Consider the following 9,513-nt stretch of genomic DNA (forward strand, 5'->3'; position numbering starts at 1 on the left):
TTGGAGTGGCAGTGCGCCAAGGTTACGCCGAGCTTCAAACAGCTGTTTGAAATGGAACGAAACCACGCCAGACTATCCAAAACTTGAATCGAACGCCCCCCCCAGAACTACACATGCTGGCTATTGTGTTTCGCAAAATGTTATATGGGACGTCTCTACTGAACATTTTCGTTTTTCCCACAATTAGAAGTTGCCTGTATTAAACACATTGGTGTTATCAAATATAAAACATATAATTAATAAATGGGTGAAAATCGCTTGTGTCCATAATGCGCAGCATTAATATAAGACAGCTCATTGTTACTTTGTAATTCTACTCCACTACAATTCAGAGGTTCACCTGGTATTTTTACTTCACTACACTTATTTGAGTTACTTTGCAGATTCTGATTAATGATGTGAAATATAAACAACCCTTAAATCAGACTTTAGTTACACCTGAGTAAAATTCAGGTAAGGTGATTGTCAAGTGCCAACAATCAGGAGAGATATTTGATAGTTGGTGCTCGAGAAGACTAAACATTTATCTGCAATTGACATGAATGGAAACGAGTAATAAAGTATATTCGTTATTCTCTACTAATAGTTAATTAAAGACTGTATATTATGACTTTTTTGCACATCCCTTTCAAGATTTCAAGATTTTCAAAGGTTTATTGACATATCATATACACAACTACGATGTATGCAATGAATGAAAATCTTGGGTCACAGGTTCCTCAAAAGCGCATTACAAGACATCTATCAATATGTGTGTACCTCCACCATTAAACTGTCATATTCTGCACATTTCTTATAATAATAATAATAATAATAATAATAATAATAGATTTAATTTGTGAGCGCTTTTACAGGTGCTCAAAGACGCTTTACAGATAATAGTGAAGAAAGAAAGAAAAGAGAAGAAAGGAACAACAAATAAATATATAGTTAAAGTTAAAGTCAAATAATACAAAAACAATCACACATGAAAAGCCAGATTGAAGAGGTGAGTTTTTGTGAGTTTTTTGAAGGTGGTGAGGTCGGTGCAGTCTCTGATGGGTTGTGGGAGTGAGTTCCAGAGGGAGGGGGCAGCGACGGAGAAGGCTCTGTCCCCCCAGGTCCGGTGATTGGTGAGGGTGGGGATGGATAGGAGGTTGGCTTCTGATGAGCGGAGGCAGCGGGAAGGGGTGTGGTGGTGCAGCAGGTCTGTGAGGTAGGGGGGGGCCTGGTTGTTGAGGGCTTTGTAAGTTATGAGGAGGACTTTGAAGTGGATTCTTTGACGGACGGGGAGCCAGTGGAGGTTCTGGAGGATGGGAGTGATGTGGTCTCGGGAGCGGGTGTGGGTGAGGAGGCGGGCAGCAGAGTTCTGGATATGTTGGAGTTTATTGAGGAGGTTGGATGGTATGCCATAGAGGATGCTATTGCAGTAGTCGAGTCGTGATGTGATGAATGCATGAATCAGGGTTTCAGCAGCAGAGGAGGAGAGTGATGGGCGGAGACGGGCAATGTTTTTGAGGTGGAAAAAGGCGGTCCTGGTGATGTGATTTATGTGGTGGTTGAATTTGAGCTGACTGTCGAAAATTACTCCGAGGTTGCGGATGTGAGGGGGGGGAGATAGAGTGTGGCTGTCAATAGTGAAGTTGAAATTCTGGATGTCTTTTATACTATCTACATACATAAGAGTATAATTCATATGTATAATATCAGTTAAAATAAGTGCTTCAACATAGTTAACATTTCAGGAAAGCAATATATTAGACGTTAAGTACTTTGTCAGGCTTAATATTTATCTTATTTAAAAGAAGACCTTAATCTAAAGTATTATTTAATGTTTAAATAAAGGTTAATTCGTTTTTCTGTTTTGCACCTCCTCCTATTAACATCTTTGTACATCCTGCACTAAACTGTTTTATTGTAGAGATTACTTATAGTATCTTCTTGATTTTTTATATTCTATATTGCTATCACAGACCTTCTACTTCCCCCCTATGAAAGTATGTACTTTTAATATTTTTTTAATCAAATATAACACATAAAAACAATAATTCAATAATAGTTATTTAACTTAGGTAGCCTACTCTCTCTCAACATGGTAATGTGCATTATGTTTTAATTATACTTCTTATCATTCAGAAGATTTTTGTGTGTGTTTATGTTTTACTGAGTGCTTATAGGCAATTTCCATCCCAGTATTCAGTTAACTATTTATTTTCTGTGCACATTACATAGCTAATATTCTACTTACTGCTTGGGACTTTGAGTCTTCAAAATGTCCAATGTCACAGACTGGGACTTAGTTTAGAGTCAGTTGTATTTACATTCAGTATGACTTGTTATGATTCAATGTGAAAGAGTATACTGCTCAATAAATAATGATCACTTCACCACCTCTCTTGACATTGTAGTGGCAATTTCTTATGTTACTTTATATGGTAAAACCAAATGATTATATTATGCTTAGAAATTGTATTGGAGCAACTCGACCTGTTGTACCACAAGGTAGCATCCCGCCAAGGTCGTACCTGGAGGATGCGGCCCTCCCTATGAGAGCATTGTAAGATAACAGTTTTCTAAAGAAAGTCTTATCTTTATTACTTCCTGCACAGCAACAGTCCTCTATAAAACACACACACACATTATACCCTGTGTGCACTCCTGCAGACTACTCTATACTCTGTGGGACATGTACCTTTGAAGCGCTTCAAATAAAGAACCAACAAAAGACAACGCTGCCTGCTTTCACCAGTTTATTATTGATTACTCTCATTGTACATCTTTACAGTATTGACGAGTTTAAAATATCCACAACAAATTGGTGTCAGAAGAGTGGGATCTCTGAAAGCTCCGTCGGGGACACCCAGGGACGCTGGTGGTTGGCCACCGGGATCCTCGGATTCTCCTGTACCTCGACAGAAAGTGTTACGGGACGAGAGGACCAGCGCCTGAGTGAAACTGATTGACTTCACGAGATCCAACGAACTCAATTCCTCTAAAATATCTGGTGAGATGTACAAATTCAAATTGTTTAAAAGTAAAAGTTAAATAACCTCCATGACATTTATTAAGCGGGTTGCTCAAAAGTAGGATATTTGGTATATCCGTAGGATATTTGGTATATCCGTCGTAAAAGGTTTTACGATCAGTTTTTGTGTGATTTGTACTGAGGAACAAATATCACATCACCGACGGGTGAAAAATAGTGTTTTGGTAACACGGGGTGTTTTGGTAACACTTAAAGACTTTCTCCATGGGGACAAAGCAAAGTAAGGGGGCAGAGCCTCCTGAGGGCCCAATTGTAGATGTCATGCGAGCAAAATATGGTGAAAGCAGTCTATCTAAATTAAATATATGGACGGAAATGTTCGGATTTCCAAAGGGAGGATCTTTGAGTAAATTAAGAATCAAAGACCTAAAGGACAAATTACAAGAGTGTGAAGATGGAATGAGAAAGAAGAGTACAATTAAAGTAAAAGAGTTAAAAAAAGATAGAAAGTCACAGAAAGTGGTTAAAATACTGGGAGGGTGAAGCAGAATGCCGTGAAAGGAGGCAGTTGGCCTCTGCAATAAATAAAATAAAGGTGGATGATGAAAGTGAAGGAAAAAGGGAAAATAAATGTCCGAAATCACACAATCCATTCCACCAGACATCCACTTCTCTGTATCCGTCTCTTACAGGTACGAGGGACCCTCTCCTCGACCACGGATTTCCGTTCCACCCTCAGGTCCATCCACCTCCCCTGGCGTATATCGAGACCCAAACCATCTGGACGCCGGTGCCGTGGGTGGGGATCCAGCAGAGGCAGAAAAACGACAAACGCCGCGACCGAAAAGACAAGGCCCAACTGACCATGGTCCAAGCCGTTACAACCGCCTGGTCCCACCAACCCCAAGGAGACGGCCGTGGCAGGGGGGGCCAAAGAGGCAGGGGAGGTGTCCGAGGCCATGGAGGTTTCAGAGGAAAAGGCAGAGGACGAGGAGGCAACCACACTGGAGATAATGGTGCTTGTTTCAACTGCGGTGAAATGGGTCACTTTATCGCTGAATGTCCGAAGAACACCCAAAAGAAAGACACCCAATCTGCTCAAAACAATGACAATTCTTCGAACTGACATCGTCCGCGGGAGGAGGTGGAGGAAGAGGAGGGAATTCGGTCGAGTGAGACGGGACCTCTGCCTGCAGCATCAAAACAGGGAAGTGCCACACACACACACATCGTGCAAGCTATTGATACATTAGAAAAATTAGAAAACATGCCTGTGGTTAAAGAGGGTACATATTTGAAATATGACACTGAAACTGCATTTAAGAAATTTCCCACACTAACTCTGGCTATCATGGGTGTTGATGTTACATTTTTGGTTGATTCTGGGGCTACACATTCTGTAGTAAAACTGGCAGATTTGCCAAATTGTAAATTTAGTGGTAGATTTATCCACTCAGTAGGAGCTGCTGGTATGACTGTAAAGGAGAAGTTTTATGTACCAATTCAGTGTAGAGATAACGGTGATGCCAGCCATCCATTTCCCACATCAGTAAAACACAGTTTTCTTCTGTCATCTGTCTGCCCTATACATTTATTGGGCAGAGATCTGATCCTCCGGTTTGGCCTTGATCTAATTTCTACAAATGAGGGTCTAAAAGTCAGACGACCATCTCCTACGATGGTCCAAAAGCTCTCATTTGACGAAGAATTGTTGTATGTGTATCAATGGCTGGCAACATTTCCTGATTCTCAGAAACTGTTGCGATTGGCCCGTCAGTGTGTCTCCTCACTGGCTGTGTTTATGGAAGCTCTTCATTTGCATTGCACTGCTAGTGTTTCTGATGATAAATGCAAATACTATGATGAACAGTTTCTGTTGGAATCTGTGAAGGATGAAATCATGCTTAAAACGATGTATTGGAGCTCGCTGCGCAGCACTATTTCTGTCACACTCACATCCGCACAACACCAGCTGTATCAAATCCCAGGGCCGGTCCCACACATTTCACTAGCAAGGGGCCCCACTGATAATTGGAGGGATTTGGGTCCATTCGTTAAAGATTTGGAATCTATTACTGATTGGACAGCCACACACACACCTCAGATCATGTACTCTATGTCACATGATGTGTTTAAGTACGATGTCAACTGTAATGTACACGCGCTGCGTACTCTGGCTCTGATTGGGGATGATTCTGTTAACCCTGTGCCAGGCCCAGGGGAGCCTGTGTTTTCAGGTTACTCTCATATTTCTGAGCTTCCTGCCGCGCTAAAAGATGTGCCTCCGACACTCTGGGCAGCTCACAAATATGATGTTGGTCTAATCCGTTCTGCCGAACCTATTGTTATCACCCCAAAGTCTACCTACCGCCCAAACCAACCCCAGTACCCATTAAAGCGTGAAGCTGTTGATGGCATCCGGCCAGTTTTTTACCTCTCTGCTTAAACAAGGGCTCATTGTTCCATGTAATGATTCTCCGGTATGCACTCCAGTGTTTCCTGTTAAAAAGATCCGGGACAAACCTCCTGACGAATGGAGATTTGTGCAGGATTTACGAGCTGTAAATGAAGCCGTACATGCACGCGTGCCGCTCGTTCCAAATCCTTATCTCATTCTCTCTCAGGTTCCAGCCGCTGCAGCCTTTTTCACTGTTGTAGACCTCTCAAATAAAATTTTCACTGTCCCTGAACACAAAGACAGTCAATTTTGGTTTGCATTTGAGTATGAGGGTAAACCTTAAACATTCACACGTTTGTGTCAAGGCTACTGCGAATCTCCTACTGTGTACAATGGAGCATTGTGTACAAGTTTGGCCTCTCTACAAGTTTCCAAAGGCACCGCTCTCATACAATATGTTGATGACCTCATGATTTGCGCACCCAGAGCAGAACAGTGTGAAGCTGATACCATCTCCTTGTTACAACACCTCGCAGCTGAGGGCCACAAGGCCAGTTTGTCTAAACTTCAGTATGTGCAAAAGACAGTTACGTTTCTGGGTCACATCATTTCAGGAGAGGGAAAAACACTTTCAGATAAGCGTATTGCATCATTGGCTGCTCTGCCAAAACCTGTCACTAAGCGACAGATGATGTCATTTTTGGGTATGTGTTCATACTGCAGGTCATTCATTCCTAACTATTCTCCGCTCGAACAGCCACTCCGTACAATCACGCATGTCACCGGTTTGAAACCTGCGGATCGCCTTATATGGACGCCAGAAGCCGACGAAGCCTTCATTAACATGAAGCTGGCTCTCCAATCCCCTCCAACGCTAGGTCTGCCTGATCCTACAAAGCCTTTTACACAGGCAGTAGATTAATGCGATGGGTGTATGACCTCAGTTCTCCTTCAAGATCATGGGGGAAAACAGAGGCCTGTTGCCTATTTTTCCTCCAAGCTGGACCCTGTAGCTGCTGGCCTGCCTAAATGTCTCCGTGCAGTTGCTGCAGTTGAAAAAGCTCTCAACTCCTCACGTGACATTGTAGGTTATGCACCTTTAACACTGTTGGTTCCACATGCTGTTTCTCTCATCCTCTGTGAACAGAGAACATCACACCTCTCTGCTGCACGTTATCTTAGGTATCACACATGCCTGTTAGACATACCTAATGTTGAAGTCAAACGCTGTACCACTCTGAACCCAGCATCTCTTATGCCTCTCCCAGAAGACGGTGACGAACACGACTGTGTTGCCGAGCTTCTTATTGTATGTACTCCCAGACCTGACTTAAAAGATGTACCCCTGACCAACCCTGACCTCGTTTTGTATGTTGATGGGTCCGCCTCTCGCGACCCTGTGGGCACTAATCGGGTGGGTTTCTCTGTTGTTTCAGATTCTGCTGTCCTCTGTTCCGGACCGCTCCCATGCCACCTCTCAGCACAAGCAGCAGAGCTCGTAGCACTCACTGAGGCCTGCACTTTTGCAAAAGGCAAATCTGTAAATATCTACACTGACTCACGTTATGCCTTCGGGGTAGTACACGGCTTTGGGGCTATCTGGAAGAGTAGACGATTCCTGAAATCTGACGGTAAGCCAGTGCTTAACCATGTCCTAGTTGCAGGCTTATTGGACGTCATTCTGCTCCCGTCTGAGGTTGCAGTATTTAAATGTGCTGCACACACCAGCAACACCGACCCCGTTTCATTAGGAAATGCTGCTGCTGACTCAGCTGCAAAGGCAGCCGCCCTGATTCCTCTCGCACCACACGCACACTCGTTTGTTAACATCCCTGTTTCCTCCATCACTGACAATATGTCGTCACTAACTGCAATGCAGCAGTTAGCTCCACCAACAGAAAAAGCACAGTGGAAAACTGCTGGTGCTACCTTTGACCCCACCTCCAGCATCTGGGTTGGTCCAAATTCCAATCCATGTCTCCCGAGGCATTTTTTCTCACATTTTGCTAAATTGACAAATGGGTTGGATCATGTGTCAAAAGGGGGGATGTTAGAGGCTATCAATCAACATTGGTTCACAAGGGCATTCACAGTAACAGCTCAAAAGCATTGTGAAGCATGCTTAATTTGCATTACGCAAAATTCTGGTAAACCGGTAAAGGTTACAGGAACAGGTGCACACCCACCCCCAACTAGACCATTTGAGCACCTAATGCTGGATTTCATCGAATTTAGTCCATCCGAGGGTAAGAAACACTGTCTTGTAATGGTTGACATGTGGTCCAAATGGGTTGAAGCATTTCCGGTAAACGCACAGACAGCAAATGCTGTGGCTAAAGCTTTACTAAGGGAAATTATTCCGAGATGGGGGATACCAAGCAAGATCTCTAGCGACAATGGTTCACATTTTGCTAATGAGGCCATTGCACAGATAGGAGAATACCTTGGCATGGACATCAGAAAGCATTGTGCTTACCATCCACAGAGTGGTGGTGCGGTGGAAAGAGAGAACGGTACAATCAAAAACAAGCTAGCAAAATGCTGCATGGACACAGGTTTATCCTGGAAACAAGCCCTGCCCATTGTGCTGATGTACATGAGGATGCGGAAACGAACACGGAGTCAACTCAGCCCGTTTGAAATCCTTTTTGCCGCTCCTCCACAGATTGGGATCAAGGCGCCAGGATGTCCTCTCCCCTCCACAACTTTGTGTGAGGATGTTATGTTGTCATATTGTGTTAACCTGTCATCCACTTTAGCAGATATCAGACGCCAGGTAGCGGCAACTCTACCTACCCCTGCTACTGGTCCACTCCACCGTATCCAACCAGGCGACTTCGTGCTGGTCAAGGACATCCGGAGAAAGAGCTGGAGATCCAGCCGTTGGCAAGGTCACTACCAGGTGCTTCTCGTCACCCAGACAGCGGTCAAGATCGCCGAGAGAGCCACGTGGGTCCATGCCAGCCACTGCAAAGCTGTCATCTAGCCGGTCCAGTAGAAACAGACGACGACAAGTGACGTGCCAAGTCACCATCAGCACCACACACGCAGCACATACACCCTAGTACCACACACAAGACTCATGGGCGACGGCCAGCTGTGCTTTTTCATATGCCTCTGGTTCCTCGTCTGTGCCGTCATGGTGTGGGGTTTAATTGACATGGTCATGAAGGCACGGGCTCAGTCAGACTAGACACATCCACGAAGCAGACGACGACACCAACATAAACTTTGTGCCTGATCGCTGGCGAATGATTGAAGATGGAACCTGGAAAGTATGATCTCCTCTGCATTTGTACAATACACCGCTCTCCTTCAAACCATTGACAATGTTACGACCAACCCAGATTCAGCCCCCACTGATTCCGACACTGAAGAGTCAGACACTGAACTGTAAAATTGTGTGTAAAATTGCCATTCCCTCTTTTCAGTATTCTTTTGCTTTCTACATACAGAGTCTGTCCTCCACAAAAACAGCCACTTTCCATGATATGTTTATGATGTGTTTACTTAAACCAGCGATGGAATGTATTCATTGATGTGTTATATCAGTCTATCCTGTCATTTGTTTTATTTTCTTGATTGATCAAATATGATCAAAAGGGGGGGAATGTAGTGGCAATTTCTTATGTTACTTCATATGGTAAAACCAAATGATTATATTATGCTTAGAAATTGTATTGGAGCAACTCGACCTGTTGTACCACAAGGTAGCATCCCGCCAAGGTCGTACCTGGAGGATGCGGCCCTCCCTATGAGAGCATTGTAAGATAACAGTTTTCTAAAGAAAGTCTTATCTGTATTACTTCCTGCACAGCAACAGTCCTCTATAAAACACACACACACATTATACCCTGTGTGCACTCCTGCAGACTACTCTATACTCTGTGAGACATGTACCTTTGAAGCGCTTCAAATAAAGAACCAACGAAAGACAACGCTGCCTGCTTTCACCAGTTTATTATTGATTAATCTCATTGTACATCTTTACAGTATTGACGAGTTTAAAATATCCACAACAACATCTAGGCGCTTGAGAGTGAGTCAGAGGCAGAACACAGGGACAGTGGAGAGAGGTCCATTGCTGAGGTGAGTGATGAAAGGGAAATTACAGTTTAGAGTAAATTGTGATGTGGACTCTCATCCCAGA

General features: G+C 43.7%; 1 long non-coding RNA gene across 1 annotated transcript; it reads left to right on the top strand.

Annotated features, from left to right (window-relative positions):
- The first annotated feature begins 2,424 nt into the window (after positions 1-2,424).
- Positions 2,425-9,301, top strand: LOC307040989. Its single transcript, XR_013808665.1, has 2 exons — positions 2,425-2,983; positions 8,126-9,301. It is a non-coding gene; the product is annotated as an uncharacterized lncRNA (long non-coding RNA).
- Positions 9,302-9,513: the final 212 nt, after the last annotated feature.

Source organism: Notothenia rossii (genome assembly GCF_949606895.1).
Source record: "Notothenia rossii genome assembly, chromosome: 5".
Classification (NCBI taxonomy): Eukaryota; Metazoa; Chordata; class Actinopteri; order Perciformes; family Nototheniidae; genus Notothenia; species Notothenia rossii.